Raw genomic sequence first — 23,913 nt, 5'->3', positions numbered from 1 at the left:
ACCCTCGAGCTGTCTCCTCCCATCCCCCCGCCCTCGGGCTCCTCCTCCTCCCTTTTTCCTTCCTTCTCCCCCCCACCCCCCATCAGTCTGAAGAAGGGTTTCGGCCCGAAACGTCGCCTATTTCCTTCGCCCCATAGATGCTGCTGCACCCGCTGAGTTTCTCCAGCATTTTTGTGTACCTTCGATCTTCCAGCATCTGCAGTTCCTTCTTGAACACAACTGCAATGGAAGGGAGGTTGGTTTGTGTGATGGTCTGGGCTGCGTCCGTGATTGTCTTCAATTTCTTGCGGTCTTGGATGGACCTGTTCCCAAACCATGCTGCGATGCATCCCAGTAAAATGCTTTCTGTAGAAGTATACAGTGTGAAGAAGGCACACGGAGGAGCAATTTTGTGACTGCTTGGACTACGTGGACTGGGCATTGTTCATGGACTCGGCGACAGACCCAAACGAATAAGCCACGGATATTAACAAGCTTTGTTCCAATTATCTGTTCTGGGCGCAGGACATTAATGCAATCACAAGGAAAGCTCACCACCAACCACCTCTACTTCCTCAGAGATTTATTAAAGATTTGGTATTTTTTCCAAATATTCTCTTACACTATATTTGTACATTGGAGTGTCGTGATTGATGCATCGAGGTCTGGTTAGGAAATCCAAATGCTCAAGAATAAAGGAAGGTTCAGATCATGGTGGACGTAGAACTTAGAACATGAACATAGGGCAGTACAGCACAGGGATGGGCCCTTCGGCCCACATTGTTTGTGCTGGACATGATGCCTAGCTGAACTGATCTCATTTGCCAGCACATGATCCATATCCCTTTATTCCCTGCATTTCCATGTGCCTATCCAAACGCCTATTAAACGCCACTATCGTATCTGCCTCCATCACCATCCCTGGCAATGCGTTCCACACCCCCACCACCCTCCGTGTAAAACCTTGCCCCGCACGTCTCCATTAAACTTTCTCCCTCTCACCTTATGGCTGTGTCCTCTAATGTTAGATATTTCCACCCTGGGTAACAGGTTCTGACTGTCTACCCTATCAATGCTCCTCATAATATTATAAACTTAAAATAGCCCTGTCTATCATTGGTATTGACCTCCCCACCATTGAATGGATTGCACTGCACCAAGAAGGCAGCTAACATCAGCAAATACCCAAACCACCCTGGCCATGCTCTCTTCTCATTGCTGCCATCGGGGAGAAGGAGCCTGAGCACCATTACCTCTAGGTTCCAGAACAGCTTCCAACCATCAGCCATTAGACCACTTTGAACCACTGAGCCCAACCCCAATGCTACGTCAACACCGAAACATTACGGACTTTGCACTGCTAGTTAGTTAGTGAGTTAGTTAGTTTAGTTTATTGTCACGTGTAAGTGTAATCAACACTATGATTACTCTGTATACTTTGATTTTTGCACAATCACTGTTTAGTTTTCTTGGAATAACTGACCACTCATTGCACATTTATTTTGGTGTTGTTGCATTTTTATATACGTGTAAAGCTGCAGCAAGTAAGAATGTCATTGTTCTGGTTCATATCATGATAAATACTCTTGACTCATGGTAGTTGGGTGATACACGGCTGCTTAGTCATGTGTGCCAGTGCTTGGCGGGTTCACCCTATTGTGACCAATTTGCTTTCATTCCTCACCCCTCATCAACATCTGGAACGTTGGCTGGCACACAGCACAGCTTCACCCCAACGAGATAGCTCCCAATGAGCTTTGACTGAAGCAGAAAACATACTGTATCTGGTTTCTGGAACAAGTGCCAGATCCTTCATTAGGCTCCCAGTAGATGTGCACTGCAGGTGGAACCAAAAGGACACAGCTTTTTAATTTGACGCCGTAATTCTTCGACTGGGCACTGCTCCAAGATGCTGATTCTCAAACACTCGAATGCCAGGACCATTAATTTGAAACATAAACGTCAAGGTCAATTTTCTGATGCAATATTAAATGCATCACACCAGCAGGGACTGCTGCAGAAGAGCCCCTCCACACCTCCGTTTATCACTCTAATCAGAAATGACCCATTTGTGTCATTACCGTTTCCCAAAGAGGCTAAAAAGGCTGGAGTTAAGTAAAGAACTGTGATATTTTGTGCAATTGGTTTCAATATGAATTGGCCTGCAACTTACACATTGACAGCATTATTATTTAATATTTTGTTTTTGCCCATTTTTTGCTGCCATCATCCCTCTCACCTTCCCTCCCCTTCCCTAGTCATCCTAATTGTTTCATTGTTGTCCTGCTTAGTTTCACTGTTTCACTCGTTAGTTTCACTCGTTATCACCTTCTCCACAGCCAACAATGGGCTCTCCTTGATCATCGCTGCTGGCTTTGTTATGGTCTTTTGCAAACATTTCATTCATTTGTTCTTTGTACCTCTTCATAACTCTAGTTTTCCTCTCCCCTGACTCTCAGTCTGAAGAAGGGTCTCGACCCCAAACGTTACCTATTTCTTTTCTCCAGAGATGATGCCTGACCCGTTGAATTACTCCAGCATTCTGTGTCTATCTATGGTGTAAACCGGCATCTGCAGTTCCTTCCTACATACTTTTTTTGTCTCATCTGTTTCTCTTTGTTTTGCTTTCTTTATTTCTCTCTATTTTATGTACTTGTTTCTTGATTTATATTCACAGGTATAACACTGGCTATTGTTCAACACCACCTAATATCATTGTTTTCACTGGTAAATTAGGGACGAGAGCAAAAGGGTTGCCCTGAGTAACCAAATTCTATGAGATACATATATACACTAACAATAATAACAGTATGGTTGAATTGAGGAGGCCACTGCACTGCCTTGTCAGTGATCAATGGTGTTATTTCTTTTTATATGGTAATCTGTGAGATTCAGTGTTTCTGAATTGGTGCAGTATCCAGCAGCAAAAGTGGTCATTTATATTGTCTTTCTCATACATACCAGATTGTAAAAAATAACATCAGCATCTGTGTGAATTTAAAAGGTTAATGACACAAGTGAATAATTGGGATTAAAGCAATTGACCAGCCTGCATTTCAAAATTTCACCAGAAAATCTAATTGTAACCCCAACCTCCCTTTTGTCAGCCTTCCAATTCTCCAACTCGCTCCTACCCCGATCTGCCTTGTTTATGGCCTCGTTACAATGAGGAAACAATGTAAGATCGAAGAAACAGCACCTCCTCTTCTGTCTTCATATGTTGCAGACCTCTGATTATAATACTGATGTCTACAAATTCTGGTACACCTCTGACCACCCTGACTCTAGTAACGACAACCTCTTTTTTACAATTTACGTTAGATTTGAGAGATACAGCGCAGAAACAGGCCCTTCGGCCCATCAAGTCTGCGCTGACCAGTGATCACCCCATACACTAGCACTACCCTACACATTAGGCACAATTTACAATTCTCACCGAAGTCAATTAACCTACAAACTTGTACACCTTAGGAGTGTGGGAGGAAACTCACACGATCACAGGGAGAATGTACAAACTCCATACAGACAGCACCCTTAGTCAGGATTGAACCTGGGTCTCTGGCGCCGTGAGGCAGCAACTCTACCGTTACGCCACGGTGCTCTCCATCTCCGCTGCATCTCCTCTCAAGATGAGGCTTTCTGCTCCAGGACTTGTGAAATGTCCTCTTTTTTTCAGGAAATATGGCTTCCTCACTGTTGATGGAGCCCTTCCTCACAGTTGATGGAGCCCATCCTCACAGTTGATGGAGCCCATCCTCACAGTTGATGGACCCCTTGCTCGCAGTTCCTCCATTTCCCAGACATCTACGCTCACTCCAGCCCCCCTAACCACCGCCCCATCCTCCCCACCCCCACCCCTCGTTCTACCACCTCCTCCCAGGCAGCAAGCACAGAGGTCCACAATCTACTGAAGATTCATCTTTGGGAAGGAGGTGGAGAGAATCAACAACTTCAAGTTCCTGCATTTGCATATCGCTGAAGATCTATTTTGGGCCCAGTGCAATGATCCAATCACAAAGAAAACACTGAACACCTCTACAGGTTAGAAGATTGAGGAAATTCAGTATGTCTCTAAATACTCCATCAAGCTTCTACAAGTGTATAGTATAGTGCATCACCACCTGTTTCAGTAACTCGAATGTCCAGGTACAAAGAAGGCTGCAAAAAGCGGTGGACCTTGCCCAGTCCATCATCGGACACTGACCTCCCCATCATCGTAGGGATCTACAAGAATGCAGCTAATATCATCAAAGACCCACACCACCTAGCTACGCACTCATCTCGCTGCTACTGAGAAGAAGGTGCAGGAACCTGAGAACCATGCCCGCCAGATTCAAGAATAGCTTCTTCCCAGCAACCATCAGACTTTTGAACCATACTGCACAGTTAGGTGTCCTCGTACACAAATCACTCAAAGTCAAACGCCGGTGCAGCAGACAAGTAGAAAGGCAAGTGGAATGTCGGAACAGGGAACCACAAATGCTGGTGACTTTTTGGGTCGGAACCCTTCTTCAGACTCCAGCACTTTATGTTTACCTTTGGTATAAACTAGCATCTGCAGGTCCTTCCTACGGAAATCAAGGCTGTCGATCTTGGGAAGCAGGCGTAGCTTCATTTTGATAAAGTAACCCAGCTGATGGTGAATTATTATGGTACATTTAAACTGCCTTTTGTGCAACAGAGTTACTAATCCAATTAGTTAATAACATTTGCTTAAGTACATTGTGTGTTAAATAATGTTTTGTTTTAATACAGTGTTAATCCTTTTAAGAGGGGAATGCTAATTGAATGGGTTACCATTTAATTTTTCTCTCAGAAGAAGATTTAACATGCTCGCTCAGCATCATATGTTTGGGGGTGAAATTGGCCGCCTGTGATAAGGCTAAATGTATTGCCCAGATGTTTACACCGTGTCTGAGTTTGGCTTCCATTCAGAATATAAACGCCGAACAGTTATCACCCACACTGTGCAACTGCTGACAATAGACTTCAGCCCCATCCCTATTTGTAGCCAATAAAAAATACTTACACAATTAATATGATCTGAACTCAGCAGAGTCAGATGGGAGGTACACAAAAATGCTAGAGAAACTCAGCGGGTGCAGCAGCATCTATAGAGCGAAGGAGATAGGCAACGTTTCGGGCCGAAACGTTGCCTATCTCCTTCGCTCCATAGATGCTGCTGCACCCGCTGAGTTTCTCCAGCATTTTTGTGTACCTTCGATTTTCCAGCATCTATAGTTCCTTCTTAAACACAGAGTCAGATGGGATTCAGGCAAGCTAAGTTTTAGAGGCCAAATAAATCCCAATTGTTGAGAGTGAATTGCCGATCAGTGTTTTAAATGGGGAATCAAGGTAATCTGGTCCAAGATTCCACAAGCATCCTTTGACTCATGCTACACTACCATGTACTAGTTTTCTAACTGTGCTTTCCATTAGTGTCTTGGTTTTTGCAGTCATTTTCTTTTCACTATCGTGGAAAATTTATTATAATTTATGTTTTGTGTGCAGTCTGATCGAGTTGCCTGGATATTCACGTCTGCCTCCAGCTCTTCACCTCTCCCTTACTTTCAGTCTGACGAAGGGTCCCGACCCAAAATGTCACCCATCCTTTTCCTCCTGAGCTGCCTGACCCGTTGAGTTACTCCAGCATTTCATGTCTATCTAAGATATTCATGTACATATACTTCACCGTACTTGTGCAAATGACAAGAAACTTGACTTGAGGGAAGGTGACACAGGCTGGCATTGGCTAGGGCAGTGTAAGAATTAAATAAATTCTAAAGTCATTATTCTAATTGAACGTTTTCTTATAATGGGATTCACACCTTCATTATATAGTACATGGTTTGGTTTGCCACATCACATAAATATGAAAATTACTTGTCATACTAATACATTTTCTGCACAGATTTTGCAACTAGATTCATCGGTCATTAAATAATGTAACTGCGAGATTTTTTCTTTACTGAATTTCAGCACTCATCAATGTATGAAGAATCAGGGGCTCGCTCTAGTAACATGTAATGAGATGAAAGTAGGAAATTCATATAATGGATCTAAAGATTAAATATTCCCAAAAAAAGAGTGATTTTGTTTAGCGGTTTTTGGTTGTGTGGCATTTGATGAAATGGTCATGATAAAAGAAAAGATAAACTCCATTTGGACACATTCAGTAAACATGTATCCTCCCCAGAGGAAGATCGCCAACAAAAAAATCAGGCAAAAAGAGAAGTATCCAGCCTAACTTGAACTCTGCAGCTGGCAAGAGTCAATGAGGTGACTTACCAAAGCCCAAACTAGCCTTGTTCTTCCTTGCTTCACAGCTTATTTGGAAAATGGGAATCTTTCCTCCTTTGATTAATTTTCCTTGTTTGCATTTCTCTACTTGGGGCTGTGGCTGTTGCCAGCAACTAAAGACAGCATTTATTGTTCATCCCCCATTGTCCTTGAGCTGTTACCGAGCCATCTTCCTGAACCATTGTGGTCCAAATGATGAGCTTAATTCCCATAGGGCTGACAGGTAGGAGTACCGGCATTTTGAGCCAGTATTACTGGAGCATATGACTCAGAGGATTTTAGTTTCGTTTTTTAGTTTATTGTCACATGTATCAAGATACAGTGAAAGACATTTTGGTTACGTGCTATTCAATCAGTGGAAATACTATACATGATTACAATCAAGCTGTCCATAGTGTACAGATACAGGATAAAGGGGATAACATTTAGTGTAAGATAAAGTCCTGTAAAGTTCAATTAAAGATGGACTGAAGTAGAAGGCGATGGTGTTCCTATTTGGTGGGAGTTCATGCTTTAGGGCTGAAGGTTGATGGCTTTGGAAAGTGTTTTTTCTTCAACATTTCTTGGCAAGTTGGTGAGTGGGGACATATAGTGGCAAACAATGTAGTCATTTTGCTGATGATGTGAGTGAACATTTGAGGTGATGGGTGGGAAACTGCTCTATCTTGGATGTGACTGAGCTTGACTTCATGTCCACGGCGACCAGATACTTGCTGTGGAGTGGAGCCAAGGTCACTGGCACCAAGGACAAAAATCAAGATTAATAAGTTCTTAGATGCACTCATTCAAGCAGGTACCAATTGCTTCTCTATCTTTGATTAATTTTTGATTATATTGTTAACTCTTGGCATTTTGGATGCTTGAATTTTGACAATGCTGACTGATCCATGCTTGTTGTGGCCATTGGTGAACTGAGAGACTTGCTTTCTCTGCCCCCATCTGTTTTTTAGAGAAGACCAGAGTCTCTTTACAGCCACTAATTGTCATCGACTTTAGGGCTTCCAGACATGATGGACCATTTGGTGAAACCTATTGTTTAGTTGTCTACAGGAGGGCTTCTCGGCAAAGAGTTTTCTTTGTGGGGTCGACAGAGCAAGTTTGGTGGGGGTTAGCACAACAATCACCAGTGTTTGTCATAACCTGGGTAATGCAAAGATTTTACTATACAGGGGTACTAGGTTTGGATGATAACTCGAAGAGATACCAGTTCATGAATGAGAATGTTCCTTTTAGATTAAGTGCTTATCTCACTGTCAAAACAAGGCATTGGCTATATCAAGGCCATGGTCCAAGCATTTTGTCATGAGGATGACTCCAGTGGAATTAGCTTTCTTTGCATCCTCCCTGCCAATTATATTTTTCCCGAACGAATTCCATTTATTTCCAAACCTGGCTCTGAAGATGCCCAGTAAAATCAGTTTGTCATTTTCTTCGATGTGGGACAAAAAATTTCCAAGGTTGTAGTATGACTCTTCCTTGGCTTCATCCACAGAGTGCAGGAGATGCAGAGCTTCTCATTCTTGAAAGCAAAATTGACCCTATGAAGAGAGCATTCCTTCTCTGATTTGCCCTAGTGCTTAGAGCTGGTCTTCTCATGTCTTCAGTAATGATGTTCCTGAGTTCCCATGCTATGGATTACAGAACAATGACCAGGTCTGTCAATTAACCTACAAACCTGCTCATCTTTGGAGTGTGGGAGGAAACCTGAGCACCTGGGGAAAACACACGCGGTCACAAGGAGAACGTGCAAACTCCGTACAGCACCCGTAGTCAGGATCGAACCAGATCTCTGACACTGTAAGACAGCAACTCTACTGCTGCACCACCGTGCCACCCTGTTCCTGATCACATTAAAGGTCTTTTCGGAGTCAGGGGATACGGGGAGAAGGCAGGAACGGGTTACTGATTGGGGATGATCAGCCATGATCACATTGAATTTCGGTGCTGGCCTACTCCTGCACCTATTGTATATTGTCCATTGTAGACCGGCATTAACATCAAGACTCAAGTCGTTTAAGAATGGTTACAGAATGGCTGTATTAATGGGCCAATAACTTGTAATTGTTAAAATTACTTCTTGGGAAGCGGTGAATTTGTTTCAAATAACACTGGCAACTTACAAATTGTTTGGAAAAGACAATGAAAGCTCCTATCCATTGTAAACATGGTCTAGGTTGGGTTACTGATGGGCTACTCATCCCTGAAGAAGGGTCTTGACCTGAAATGTCGCCCATTCCTTTTCTCCAGAGATGATGCCTCACCTGCTGAGTTACTCCAGCATTTTGTGTCTACCTTCGTAACAATGGTCTAGTTCTCAGTAAAGGGTATCAGTCCATCCTGGGTACATTAATAATCTTGTTAATATTAAGATGAATAATATATTAATAATAGAAATGGCCTACTCCTGCACCTATTGTCTATTGTCTATTTTGTCATGGATGCTCTGATAAATGTTACCAGCCAGATAAAAGTTTCCAGAGCCTGATGCAGGGTTTCACTAAAGAAACTGCTCCTAGCTTTATTTCAAAGCACTCTCCTCCATCCTAATGAAGGATTTGGTCCCAGTTCCACCCCATCATTTGGTACCAAGTCGCTGATGCTCAGCCAGGCCTGGCCGTACTGGAGGGAAATGTCCAGCTTGTTATATGCGGCTGGTACACCACTATGAATGTAATCACATACTGCATAATTTCTTTATTCGATCCATTCACGGACCCTGTGTTATAATGGAGGAAGTTTAGTTTAATTTAGTTTTCGTTTAGTTTAGTGATACAGCTTGGAAACAGGATCTTTGGCCCACCAAGTCCATGCCGACCAATGATCACTCGTACACTAGTTCCATCCTATACACTAGGGCCAATTTACAGAAGCCAATTAACCTACAAACCTGCACGTCTTTGGAATGTGGGAGAAAACCAGAGCACCAGGAGAAAAGTCCTGTAGTCACAGGGAGAATGTGCAAACTCCGTACAGACAGCACCTATAGTCAGGATTCAATCCAGGTCTCTGGTGCTGTAAGGTAGCAATTCTACTGCTGTGCCACCATGCGGCACAAGTCTTTAGAAAAGTCACCAGTTATAATGTACAATTCATTGGTTCCAGCCATGGTAACTAATTTGACTAGAACCATCATTCTGGTGCAATAACCTGCATTTCCAGAGCTGGTTCACTGGAAATTAAGTTGAAGAAAGCAAAATCACATTGCCTGAATAACTGCATGCGGGTTATAGAATTACTTAAACAAAGAGACAGCAGGTTTAAAAATAGTAGGCTTTAATGATTAAGGAGCTGATGTGAATACATGTACTAGCCGGCAATAAATCAAACAAAACACTTTCTACATTTTAGTATTCGCTGCCTAGGCTGTGCTTTCGTTGCCAGTTGGGTATGTGATTATGAAATATGATCTGGGAATATGATGTTAGTGAAACCACTTTTAATAATTGAGATGATGAATAAGTTCAACCTCCTAACACCATCCATATCTACCCTGATCTTGCAAAATTTAATCCATCACTTCGAAAGTAAAAGTTTGAAGTGTTTTCAGTAATCTACATGATGTATGGCACATCAATATAGCAGCCTTAGAAATCTGCACCACTTACTATCAACCAGATTAACATGCTGATGGCTCGTGTGCATAACATTTCCATAAATTAGTCAGGAAGCTTCATTGCTGCCTCGGATGCATAATTGTTGGCCATATCTAATTCACTACTGCCTTGGATTATATATGAAAGCAGTTGAACATTTTGGAAAGTAATCTATTTTATGACTTAGAGAGGACCGCGATTTTAACAAGAATGTGTTCATGATGCAAGATAGGGGCTACACACTCCAGTGTCAAGTAACTAAATGAGACTGCTTACAAAAATAAACTTCCCTTTCAGATGTTTTGAACGACAAATCAGCTGCCAAACAACTGAGGAGAATTTTGTAACCAGCATATATAAAAATCTAGAAGCTATCAGAAGAATGAGCAACATTGTAAGTAACTGCCTACAGCGCAAGAGACCCGTTCGATCCTGACTATGGGTGCTGTCTGTATGGAGTTTGTACGTTCTTACCTATGACCGCGTGGGTTTTCTCTGGGTGCTCATGTTTCCTCCCACATTCCAATGACATACAGGTTTGTAGGTTAATTGGCTTCGGCAAAAATTGTAAATTATTCCAAGTGTGTAGGTTAGTGGTAGTGTATGGGGATCGTTGGCCAGCGGGGAATCAGTGGGCTCTAGGGGCTGTTTCTGCGCTGTATCTCAAAACTGAACTCAAAGTACGAGAGGAATATACAAACCAAATAAAGGCAAAGGAATTAATTCTGGATCCTCATGCTGTCTAAAGATCTACTTGCCAACTACGCAGAAAGTGAGATGGTAATGTACAGGGGGTTGAGTAATAGGCATCTAATGCTACTGAGTTCAATAACGTTGAGAAACCAAGCGCTGTGAAAAGCTAAACAAAAAAAATCAGCTGAATAATATCAATTGAGGTGAGCATATCTTCTGGTTGAAGTGAAAAATTGGTAAAAGACTACCAGAGACAGAATGGACCGAGTTAGTAAGCAGAATGAAAAGTGCTGACTGAGACATCGGCATTAATGTGACACAGTAGCTTTGCCACATAAAGCAAATATAATGGCATTTGAGTAGGAAGCTGGTTTAAACCGAAAGATAGACACAAAATGCTGGAGTAACTCAGTGGGACAGGCAACATCTCTGGAGAGAAGGAATGGGCGACGTTTCGGGTCAAGAAGGGTCTCGACCCAAAACGTCACCCATTCCTTATGATAGTATTTGAGTCCATTTGTGAAATGGCCTCTGTCCATGACAGCATGCTGCCAGCACATTTAATGAGGAGATCATATGTGTTCAAAGGGAGGTTCTGTAACAAATTTCAACAAGACATTTGGAAAAAACATTATTTGTGCTCCCCACTAATGGTAATAATGAGGCAGCCAGTGAGCAACACATTGCAATCGGGAACTTGAAGCAGATTAAAGCACAAGGCAGTGTTTCATGTTTTAATCATCTTGCAATCATCCATCCCAGCTTAAAATACATTGAAATATTCATTAGAATGGTAATATTTAATTGCTCCAAACATTTGGAGGAATGAAGTAAAACCAAATTCTTTGATTTTGAACAGGTTTGATTTGAATGTAGAATAGTATTAAAACATAGTTTTCCCACTCTTCCACTGAACAATAGAAAGATTACAACCAGGGTCTATGACTGTGTGCAACATTTGTTAATTACCTTAACTGATTACTCCCAAATTTGAACAAACAGATGTTTCACAGCTTTTGTTGTCAATTTCAACACACTGCAAGAGAGATATCATACAAGGGCTAGGTTGCCACAATAATCAGCCAGTTTTATATTCCCTGATCAGCTGGCCGCAAGTTGTCATACAGTCGTGATGCAATTTAAAGTTCACAGTTCATAAGTTATAGGAGCAGTACTAGGCCATTCGGCCCATCAAGTCTACTCCAGCATTCAATCATGGATGATCTATCTTTCCCTCTCAACCCCATTCTCCTGCCTTCTCCCCATAACACATGACTCCCATACTAATCAAGAATCTGTCACCTTAGAAATATCCATTGACTTGGCCTCCACATTGAATCCATGGCATTGAATTCCACAGATTCACCACCCTCTGACTAAAGAAATTCCTCTTCATCGCCTTTCTAAAGGGGAGTCCTTTGATTTATTTTTAGTATATAACATCATTGTCACGTCAAATACATATCAAAGCCACAGATCAAATGCAGTTGTATGTGCCATAGTTTATGCTATCATTAATGTCCTCTTCTCCAATAGAGTAAACTGGGCCAAGGATAGATCCTTAAAAAAAAATCAAAGAGCAAATATTCTATCTATGCAGTGTAAATAGAACACAGAACAATATAATGTATAGAAAAGAGTTGCAAATGCTGGTATATACTGAAGATAGATACAAAGTGCTGGAGTAACTCAGTGGGTCAGTTAGCATCGCTGGAAAAAAAGGATGGGTACCTTTTTGGGTTGGGACCCTTCTTCAGACTCACGTTCTTTTTCAGTCCAGGAGCCTTGATTCACTGCAGTTTACTTACTGTCGCAACAGGTCCACAGCATACGTCATCTCCCTGGCCCTAAACTCATCCATGGAACACCTGGACAAAAAGGACTCTGAGATTTGACTCCTATTTATCATCTATAGCTCTACCTTCAACATCATAATTCCATCCAAACTCATCTCCAAACTCCTGGACCTAGTAATCAGCACCTCCTCTGCCACTGGATCCTCAGCATTCTGACTCACAGATCACAATCAGTGAGTATTGGTGACAACACCTCCTCCACAATATCTCTCAACACCGGGCCCCACAAGGATGCATTCCCAGTCCCCTACTATACTCCCTATAATAATAATAATAATGGATGGGATTTATATAGCGCCTTTCTAATACTCAAGGCGCTTTACATCGCATTATTCATTCACTCCTCAGTCACACTCGGTGGTGGTAAGCTACTTCTGTAGCCACAGCTGCCCTGGGGCAGACTGACGGAAGCGTGGCTGCCAATCTGCGCCTACGGCCCCTCCGACCACCACCAATCACTCACACACATTCACACACATTCACACACAGGCAAAGGTGGGTGAAGTGTCTTGCCCAAGGACACAACTATACACTCACAGCTGTATGTCCAAATTCAGCTGCAATTCTACCAAGTTTGCAAATGACACCACTGTGGTGGGCTGAATCACGATGACGAACAGAGTACAGGAAGGAGATAGAAAACCTAGTGATATGGTGTCAGGACAATAACCTCTTCCTCAATGTCAGCAAGAAGAAGGAGCTAGTTATTCACTTCAGGAAGCATGGTGGAGTACAGGGCCGGATTTAGATGAAGAGAGGCCTGAAGCTATTTCACTTGCGGGCAAAGAGTAGGAGGTCCCAGTGGGCAGTTTGTCGGTGGGGCGGCGAGGTTTGACAGGTCCGGTAAGGCAGCAAGGTGAGTAGGCCCCCCTAGATCTCGAGGCCCTAAGCTTAAGCTTGTCTATCTTAAACGTAAATCCAGCCCTGGTGGAGTACAAGACCCAATCAGTTGAGTACATACCAAAGTGGGAATGGTTGCGAGTTTCAAGTTCCTTGGCGTTAATATTACCAATGATCTGTCGTGGACCAACCACATTAATGCCACAGACAAGCAGGCACACCAATGCCTCTACTTCTTGAGGAGACTGTGGACATCCAGTGTGCCTCCAATTACTCCCACAACCTTTTACAGATGCACCATAGAAAGCATACTGTGATAGAAACATAGAAACATAGAAAATAGGTGCAGGAGTAGGCCATTCGGCCCTTCGAGCCTGCACCGCCATTCAATATGATCATGGTTGATCATCCAACTCAGTATCCTGTACCTGCCTTCTCTCCATACCCCCTGATCCCTTTAGCCACAAGGGCCACATCTAACTCCCTCTTAAATATAGCCAATGAACTGGCCTCAACTACCTTCTGCGGGAGAGAATTCCAGAGATTCACCACTCTCTGTGTGAAAAATGTTTTCCTCATCTCGGTCCTAAAAGATTTCCCCTTTATCCTTAAACTGTGACCCCTTGTTCTGGACTTCCCCAACATCGGGAACAATCTTCCTGCATCTAGCCTGTCGAACCCCTTAAGAATTTTGTACGTTTCTATAAGATCCCCCCTCAATCTTCTAAATTCTAGCGAGTACAAACCGAGTCTATCCAGTCTTTCTTCATATGAAAGTCCTGACATCCCAGGAATCAGTCTGGGATGTTGCATCGCAGCTTGGTTTGGGAACAGTTCTGCCGAAGAATGCAAGATATAGGGTGATTTCACGAAAGGTCACTGGAGCGTAGATCCGCACCCACGTGACCGCAAATTTTAACTGGGGGACAAGCGTCACTTCCGGTACATGTTAGTGAATGGGAAAACACGCACTTTCACACCCGTTAAAAACATCGAAAACGGCCAGGTTTTGAGCTGCAATTTACTGTGCCAGTCGGGGTGACCGTGAGGCACAGCTACCTAAATTTACAGTAAAAAAAAAGATAGAAACTAAGGTAAATTCAAGAGGGAGCTGAAGGGGCAAAATAAGCGGAAGTTGTTAGCGGACATTTTTCGTGGAGATTTAAAGATCCAAAATATCGGGAATTATCGCGTTTGCTCGCTGCATTTCATCAAAAGTGGCATTATTGGCTTTGTTATCTTTATTCATTTGTTATATGAAAAGTATTAAAAGTTAGAAATCCTTCAGTAAAATTGCAAAATCGCCCATGGTTCTCGGGTGGGTTTTATTAATATTAATAATAATTTTATTATTAGCCAAAAAATGTCCTGATTTTGTCAAATTAACAGCTGACAACTATACCATTCCTTAGCTTGCATCTGAGTAAAATTTATTTCAAGACGCATTTATGATTCACGGATATTTAAATGGTGAATGGAGCTTCAGAAGCGTGTTCATTTTGCATGTTAAAACGCACCCGAGAACCATGGGCGATTTTGCAAAGGAAATATGCAACGTTTCGGGTCGAAACCCTTCTTTAGACCCGGCCCGAAACGTTGGCTATTTCCTTCGCTCCATAGACGCTGCCTCACACCCGCTGAGTTCCTCCAGCATTTTTATCTACCTTCGATTTTCCAGCATCTACAGTTAATTCTTAGACATTTTGCGGTGATGGCTGCATCTGCGGATCCTTTCTGTTGGGGGGGGAAGAGTCCTGGCCCGTGGTGGCTCCTGATAAGTGATGTGTTCCCTCCGCGGGTGCTGCCTTGCCCGCTGAGTTCTTCCAGCACTCTGTGTTTTTTGTTTGGCTCTGAAGTTGAAGGTGGATCCCCCTGTGTCTACCTGGGGAGAGGGTTGCGGGTTCTGGTCGAGACCCTTCTTCAGACAATCACAAATACTCTCACCGACGAGAGTTCAGTTCAGTCTAAAGAAGGGTCTTTTCTCCAGAGTCGCTGCAGGAGGTGAGCGGTCCAGCAGAAGGTGCTGAGATGGAAGTCGGTTCCGCTGTCCGGTGATGGAGGCCGCTCGTAGCCACGCTAGCTGCTTCTCTCCCCGGCCACAATGCGGTGGTGCCCGGAGCGCCGCGGCAGCGGTGAGTGAGTGTTACTGGCATAAACCCCGACCCTCTCCTTCTCAACGCTCCTTCCCTCCCCGCAACTTTACCCCTGGCTAGATTCCCCACATGCTGTGAAAGGAACTCTCCCCCGAATTGTCATGTTACTCACGACACGTGACTCAATCATAATTATTTATTTATATATTTCTACGGAAATTTTTCCCAATTGGGCCCCGCACCTCCTAAGGCCGGCCCTGCCTACCGTATTGCGGGGACATTGGACTTTTTCTATGGAACTGGTCCACTACAATGCTGAGAACTACATACTGCTCTTTCTATCTTCCTCTTTGCGCTTTCTATTGTATTTGAGTTTGACTTTATTGTATTTATGTATAGTATTACCTGACCTGTTTGGATAGCATGCAAATCTAAGCTTTTCACTGTGCCTCAGTACATGTGACAATATTAAACCGAAACAAGCCTTTCGGCCTGCAATGTCCATGCCGAACATGATGCCAATTAAACTAGCCTGCACATGATAAATATCCCTCCATTCTCTGCATATCTACAGTATGTGTCTATTTAAGGACCTCTTAAAGGCCACTATCGTATCTGCCTCCACCACCATTCCTGGTATTCCAGACACCCACCACTCTGTGTGTAAAAAAAATTGCCCCTTATATCTCCTTTAAACTTTGCCTCTCTCACCTTATAGCTGTCTCCTCATCTCTGACATTTCCACGCTGGGAAAAAGAATCTGACCGACTAATCTTTCTATGCCTTTCATAATTTTATGTATTCCTATCAGGCCTCCCTTCAACATCCTCCTACATTCCAGCCTAAGTGATCTTTTATCCTTCAACATGCCTACAACTGACAATGTTAATAATGGTGCACGCAGTATTAAAAGGAGCATAAGATAAAAGGTATACCTAAATCTCTGTACAATTTCAGAAGCAATATATAAATATCTGGAAACTAGTTTAAATAACAAGTTTTCAATTATTCTAATTTTATTATTTAATCCATATGTAACTATGTGTAACTAAGGAAAAGGTTTCACAAAAATATATTTTTATTATGAAACTATTTCCTAGCACAAAGATAATGTCCATTGCTAACCCTCAGCACACCAGAGTTTTTTTTTTTAAATGGTCAAGAAAAATTAATAAACACCATTTTTTACAGAGATTTTCATTCTGTTGGAAGCAGGTTGTCAATGGCATATAAGTGAATGGAGAAAGTTTAATATATTGGAATATTAAATATGCATCAGATATTTAACTTGAGTTTGTCCAATATACAGATCATTTCATATTTGACATTGCTAAATGTTCTCAATTGACTAGCTCCATTAAGCTCTTTGTTTTATGTATCCAGGGTATTGTTAGAGCAAACACTGGTTATATTTTAAAATTTATATTGAACAATCCATTACAACATGCTGTGTAAGCATTAGCTAGCTTTTAGCATTAGCTAAGAAAAATACAGATTTTCTCTAAATTTACTCACCAGAGTTTGTGTTTGACTATTTTCCTGCACACCAACCCTCCGCCCATTCTCTCCATGAGTATGTTTGCGTTTAGTTACACCGCACGCCTACTTGTTTTCAAATTAAAGCCCAGAGGCAACTAATCTGCCATTGATTTTTCAATAGTTCAATCCCTGAAGTGTTCAAAATGCATTTTTGTTTCATTTATTTTGTTTCTTGCTTCAATCACCGTTGGCCAAATAATGCTGTCCACAACTGGAAGTTCCAGTAGCGTGTCTGAGTCTGTCCGCTGGCTCCGTCCTGCACTCAACACGGAGGCCAATGCGTAGGCGCAGAGCATCTAGGGTTGCCAGCATAATGCGAAGGCATTGCCACTCGGGTACTACACCAGGGACAACCTGAGGTAGAGTCAGAGACGCCAGTGGTTTCTAAGAAAATATAGGAGTCTAGATTTGGAGGCAAAAGAGAAAATTACTCTTTATTACAATTGATGCCTTTCTGACCAGATGTGGGTTGAGTGTGTAGAAAGGAACTGCATATGCTAATTTATACCAAAGATAGACACAAAGTGCTGGAGTAACTCAGCAGGATCTATGGAGAAATAGGATGAGTGATGTTTCAGATTGGAACCTTTGGGTCTGAAGAAGGGTTCTGACCCAAAATTTCACCCATCTTTTTTCTCCAGAGATGCTGCCAAACCCGCTGAGTTACTCAAGCACTTTGTGTCTATCTGCAGTGGGTTGAGTGTGCTGGGCTGGGCCCACAGCTTATTATGATTGTTTTGTTTTAATGTTTTTAATAGTTTCTAAATATTTTATTTGCTCTTCGTTAGCTACTTTATTTTTTTGCTTTAAATTACCGTGCATAAATAGTTTATAAAAGCCTCTGAATTGCCCGCGTTGGGCCTGCTGACTTTAACATCGTGGAGCTGTGGTCTGCTGAGCTTCTAGCCGCGGGCGCGGCGCTAACTTTAACATCGCCGAGCGGGGCGATCCCTTGCCGAGGATCGCCATTGTTGGAGCTCCGTCCAGCGTGGCCTGTGTTCTCAGAAGCCGGGTCTCCGGTAAGAAGCGGCCGATTCAGAAATTCCAAGCCGCAGAGTGTGTTCCATCCGTTCCGAAGCTGGAGTTTCGATCAACCCGGCGAGAGGGCCTGTACATCGGACCATCCGTAGCGGCGACTGCGGAGTGTTCAAAGGCCCCGACCACAGGTGAACAAAAAGGAAGATGACTGAACTTTATTGCCTTCCATCACAGTGAGAAATGTTGATTCCACTGTGGTGGATGTTTATGTTAAACTCTATTGTGTATTACCTCCGCAGTCGCCGCTACGGATGGCCCGATGTCCAGGCCCCCTCGCCGGGATGATCGAAACTCTGGCGTGGGAATGGATGGAACACACTCTGTGGCTTTGGAGTTTCCGAATCGGCTGCTTCTTACCGGGGACCGCGGCTTCTGAGAACACAGGCCCCGCTGGACGGAGCTCCAACACTGGCGATCCCCAGCAAGAGATCACCCCATTCTGCGATGGTAATTCCGCGCTGCGCCTGTTGTTGAAGCTCTGGGCTCTGGGTCGGTCTCCAGTCGCAAAGGCCACGCCAATCCAGTTGGTAGGCCGCGAGGGGGGGGGGGGGGGGTTGCGAAGGTACAACACGGATAAAGATGCATCTCCGTCCAAGTAAATGACTGAAAAACAGTTTCCCCCTATTCCCCCTCACCACCCCCCACATAAGACATACAAAGAAACATTAAAACATACATTTAGACACACTAAAAATATCTTCGGTATAAACCAGCATCTGCAATTCCTTCCTATACAACATTCTTACTGAACTCTATGCAAAAATAGGAAATTCATGTGGGAATAAAGTATCATTGGAGCATTGAAATGCTCCCAACTTCCCCAATCTGCCTGCAAGCCTGGAACCTCTCATCCTATATAATGGCCATTATGCATTTGGGATAACTTTATCAAGCTCCACTACAATTACTGCGGAACTCTGGATGATTCAGGAAATGTGAGCAGCTCTTCTGATTCCACCACTGGAACTTATGAACTGAAATGCCCCCTCATTGTGCTCTCTCAAATATTCAGCTTACACTTCCTCTCCCTGTCCTTTACCACAAAGTGCATTACTTCACACTTAACTGAGTTAGACAGCATCTGCAATGCATCGACCTATTCCCCAGTCCCTGAAGTCCTGTCCTGTTGTGCTCTTCATTTGCTCAGTTTTGTGTAATTGGTAATTTCCATTATTCTGCTTCTTGTACCCACACCATTTATATACAACAAGATAAGCAATGAACTCCAACACTGACCTCCGGGGGGAACCAATGTATGTTTCTTTTCAGTCAGAATAACATCCACGTACTGCTGCTCTGTTTCCTTTACCAAAACTAATTATGCACTCGAGTTATCGCCATCCGTTTAATAATGTACTTTTGTGCCTTTCAAAAGCCAAAGAGCAAAAACTGCAGATGTTAGAAATATGAAATAAAAACCTAAATTACTGGAAGCACTCAGCATGGTCAGGGAGCACCCGTGAGGTGGAAACATAAAGGAGATATGTTTCTGTCGCCGTTGACGCTGCCTGAAGTGCTGAATACTTACAGTCATGTATGCTTATTGGGAATCCATAAAGAAAATGTACATCGCATTATAATTGAAATTTTTGCTGTCACTTTGAGAACTTTGTCAGGGGGCGGTGGGCAGTGCAGTAGTGCAGTGGTAGTTGCTGCCTTACAGCGCCAGAGACCTGGGTTTGAGCCTGACTATGGGTGCTGTCTGTCAGGTGTTTGAACATTCTCTCTGCGACCACGTGGGTTTTCCCCGGGTGCTCCAGTTTCCTCCCACACTCCAAAGACGTACAGGTTTGTAGGTTAATCGGCTTCGGTGAAAATAATTGGAAATTGTCCCCAGTGTGTAGGATAGTGTTGGTATACGGGGATTGCTGGTTGATGTGGAGTCGGTTGGCCAAAAGGCCTGTTTCAATGCAGTATCACTAAACTATAAACTAAATTAAAAATGAAACTTCCCAGCTGTTATCAGGCAACTGAACCATCCTATCAACAACTAGAGAGTTACTATCTCCCTCACTGGAGACCCTCAGACTATCTTTAATTGGACTTCAATTAAGCTTGTTGAGAAAACAAGGTAAGCAAACCGACCGGTAATGTTAAATGCCTGCTAAACTTTATTAAGAGTTGTCTGGCTTCTTAAAAGTGTCTCCACTCCTTCCCCCCCCCCCCCCCCCCCCCCCCCCCCCTTCTCTCCCCCCCTCCGCACTCTCTAAGGGACTTACCTTAACTGTGCCAGCCATCTTTTACCTTCCTGTTCATCGCAGGTGTGAATTTCAGACAGTGCTCCCCCACTTTCCCTGGCCCCCGCCTTTGCGATGTGTTAGTGTGTGTGTGTGTGTGTGTGTTGGCAGTGTAACGGAGTGGAAAGGGAAGTTGAAACTAATGCACGAACCACAGATTTCTGGGGCTGACGCTGAGATTGGAGGCAGGAAGGTAGTTTGGGAGTGAAAAAGCTATGCCAATATTCTAGTGGACGTAGTTTTTCTTCACCCAAAGCCTGAGGTTTAGCAGATATAACAAATGCATTTGTTTCCCAATGCTTATCTTATTTCTAAGCTTAAAAAAAAAGAGAAATTGTAGAAGTAACTATTTTATAGATACATAACATTGATGCCTGTGATAATGACGTTATATTTTTTGAAAGGAATTTAAAAATTCACTGCCAATTCTTCTCCAATGAGAATTTCTTCATTTGTATAATTTGGCAATAGGGCAGTTTGAAAAGCAAAATAAAATCAACTCCCTTTATGTACTTCACACTGCTGGTCAGATGGGGGAGCTAAAATGTGCTAAATCTTCATTTCTTGAGTCTTGCTTTAGGGAATAGTGTATCTGAGGATATTACTTTTTATATAAAACAACAACCTAATTAATAATTTATTCTGTGGTACTGTGAAATGCATATTACAATATGACTGCAGCAGAAATTACACTTGAGGTCTCTCAGTGACCCACCAGATAAACCATTCTTCATTCACCTCTCCTGTTTTCCATAATGGTTAGGTATTTGCATCTTAAGAATAAATCAAAAGTATTACAGTAATCTTCTCTTGATGTGAAAGTTGCTTTATCCAATAAAAATGAGTTACCTGATAATTTGAAGCAAACAATGTAATAAATCAGCCAACGGCAACTTTGCTCCAAGAAATACTTTAGAGATACAGCATGGAAACAGGCTCTTCAACCCACCGAGTCCACGCCAGCCATCGATCACTTGTTCACACCAGTTCTATGGTATCCCACTTTCTCATCAACTCCCCACGCACTAGGGTCAATTAACCTGCAAACCCGCACGTCTTTGGGATAGGAACATAGAAACATAGAAAATAGGTGCAGGAGTAGGCCATTCGGCCCTTCGAGCCTGCACCGCCATTCAATATGATCATGGCTGATCATCCAACTCAGTATCCTGTACCTGCCTTCTCTCCATACCCCCTGATCCCTTTAGCCACAAGGGCCACATCTAACTCCCTCTTAAATATAGCCAATGAACTGGCCTCAACTACATTCTGTGGCAGAGAATTCCAGAGATTCACCACTCTCTGTGTAAAAAATGTTTTTCTCATTTCAGTCCTAAAAGATTTCCCCTTTATCCTTAAACTGTGACCCCTTGTTTTGGACTTCCCCAACATCGGGAACAATCTTCCTGCATCTAGCCTGTCCAACCCCTTAAGAATTTTGTAAGTTTCTATAAGATCCCCCCTCAATCTTCTAAATTCTAGCGAGTACAAGCCGAGTCTATCCAGTCTTTCTTCATATGAAAGTCCTGACATCCCAGGATGTGGGAGGAAACCGGAGCACCCAGACGAAATCCTCGTGGTCACAGGGAGTACGTGCGAACTCCACACAGAGAGCACCAATGGTCAGAATAGGACAAGAGTCTGAATGATGTAACCCTCACAGTTTGCATTGATGTATCCCTCATGGGAGCACACTGACCCTAGTCAACAATTGGCTTATCAGGGAACTACCCTGCCTGAGGTCATCTGTTGCTGGCCTTGATTTGACCTGGCCTTTTCTTGCCTCCAGTACCCCCTCACACCTAAAATCAGTCTGAAGAAGGGTGGGTCCTAACTGGAAATGTCACCCACCCATTTTCTCCAGAGATGCTGCCTGTCCCGCAGAGTAACTGCAACACATTGTGTCCACCTTAAGTATACTTCAATTATTTTTTCTGAAAATGGGACTGCACTGTTCTGTATAGTCAATAGTAATTTGTGCCATAACTATTTCCACAATATTATTTGTCTGTATTTTAAGATGAGACTTTCTGTGCGCAGGCAATGTTTTATGTGCTGTGTGTTGTGAGCGTGCACGGATTTACCGAGAATGGATTGTCGTTTTGGTGTTCTTAATCTGGGCAAGAAATTTTCAAAGCGAACGCAATTAACACTCTATTATGTTATTAAAATGACATTGATCAAACAGTCAACCTAATAGGCCGAGGTAAAAATTTCAACAATTTGCAAGCAAGAGGATTGGCACCTTGCTGCTTTTATTATTGCTTAATGGGGTTCAGATTGCAAACAGAAGCTTTTACTTGAAAAAAATTGGTCGGCTTCCTTTCCCAACAGGCTCTGTGACAGAGGATGTCCAGTTGAGTGTCACTGCATTCCATAAATATGCAACCAGTGGGCCAACTCACACCCTGCCAGCAGATCCCTAATCAGCGTTTTCCTTCCATTAGTTCAAGGATTGTGACCACTCGTTCACTGCTGCGGGAAGTTACTTTTTTTCTATGTCCAGCACCAATTTTATTTCTGTTCATCTGCAAAGATATCCCATTACACACACGCGCCCCCCCCCCCCCCCCCCCCCCCATCCCCCATCCAGACTGAGCATTGGGGAGGGCCATGCTGTCCAAAATGCTGTCTTCACTCATGTATCCTGACTGAGGATAAACTTTTCCTTTTTTCTTTCAACTTTCTTCTTTTATAGACGGTAACAAAACAGCTATCCGCTTGGCACCTGGCCTGATTTTGGGTGGAAACCTTGAGCCAATTCCCTACCACTTCAGTTTCAATTGTTGACCATTGCTCACAGACATGCCGCGCCAAGCCGGCTCTTTCATCCCCATCAAATGTTCAGGGGAAAACTAAGATCTTGTGGTGCATTGTATGGGTATGAGGACAGCAGTTAAAGGAGCTCAGGACCTTAAGGATTGGGGCTGTGTGTGTGTATGAGGGTGTGTGTGTGATGGTGTGTGTGTGTGTGTGAGAGAGAGAGGGAGGTGTGTGTTTGTGTGTGAGGGTGTGTTTATATGTGGGAGGGTGTGTGTGTGTGTTGGTGTGTGACATAGTGTATGCGGGGATGTGTGTGTGAGGGTGTGTGCATGTGTGTGGGAGGTGTATGTGGGTGTGTAAGCATATGTGCACATGTGTGTATTTGTGAGGGTGTGCATGTGTGTGTGGGTGTGTGTGTGAGGAAGGGCATGTGTATGTGTGTGTATTGGTTAGAGTGTGTGTTGGTGTGGATAGGTGTGTTGGCATGTGTGGGTGTGCAAGTGTGTGTGAGAGAGTGTGTTTGGGGGAGGGTGTGTGTTTGTAGGAGGGTGTGTCTGTGAGGTGTATGAGGGTATGTGTGAGGCTGTGTGTGTGAGTACAAGTGTGAGGGTGATAGCGACTGCAAGTGTGAGTGACATCACAACGAGGATGTCGGCATTGAAGGATTTTTCTAGTTCATAAGAACACTAGCAGATTCCTAGTGCTAGATCCCATCTCCTGTTGCAGGCCTGCTCAGGCCGTTTTGCTCTAACCAATGACAAAACAAGGGAAGAAACGTTGAAATTGGAAAGTACCATAGTGTGGATATTGGTCCTGGGATGTTCCTTGCTGAGATCCCATTTCTACTACTGGCATCATACATGTGGAGGGGCTTCTCCCTTTCCATTCGCAGTCAAGGGCTTCGCTACCATTCCCGTGGGGATAGCTGCTCGCACCTCCTGTTGGAGGTCAGATGACAGGCTTCAAATGGATGGCCTCAGAT

The sequence above is a fragment of the Amblyraja radiata genome, chromosome 9 (genome assembly GCF_010909765.2).
Source record: "Amblyraja radiata isolate CabotCenter1 chromosome 9, sAmbRad1.1.pri, whole genome shotgun sequence".
Lineage (NCBI taxonomy): Eukaryota > Metazoa > Chordata > Chondrichthyes > Rajiformes > Rajidae > Amblyraja > Amblyraja radiata.
This window is presented reverse-complemented; position numbering follows the sequence as displayed.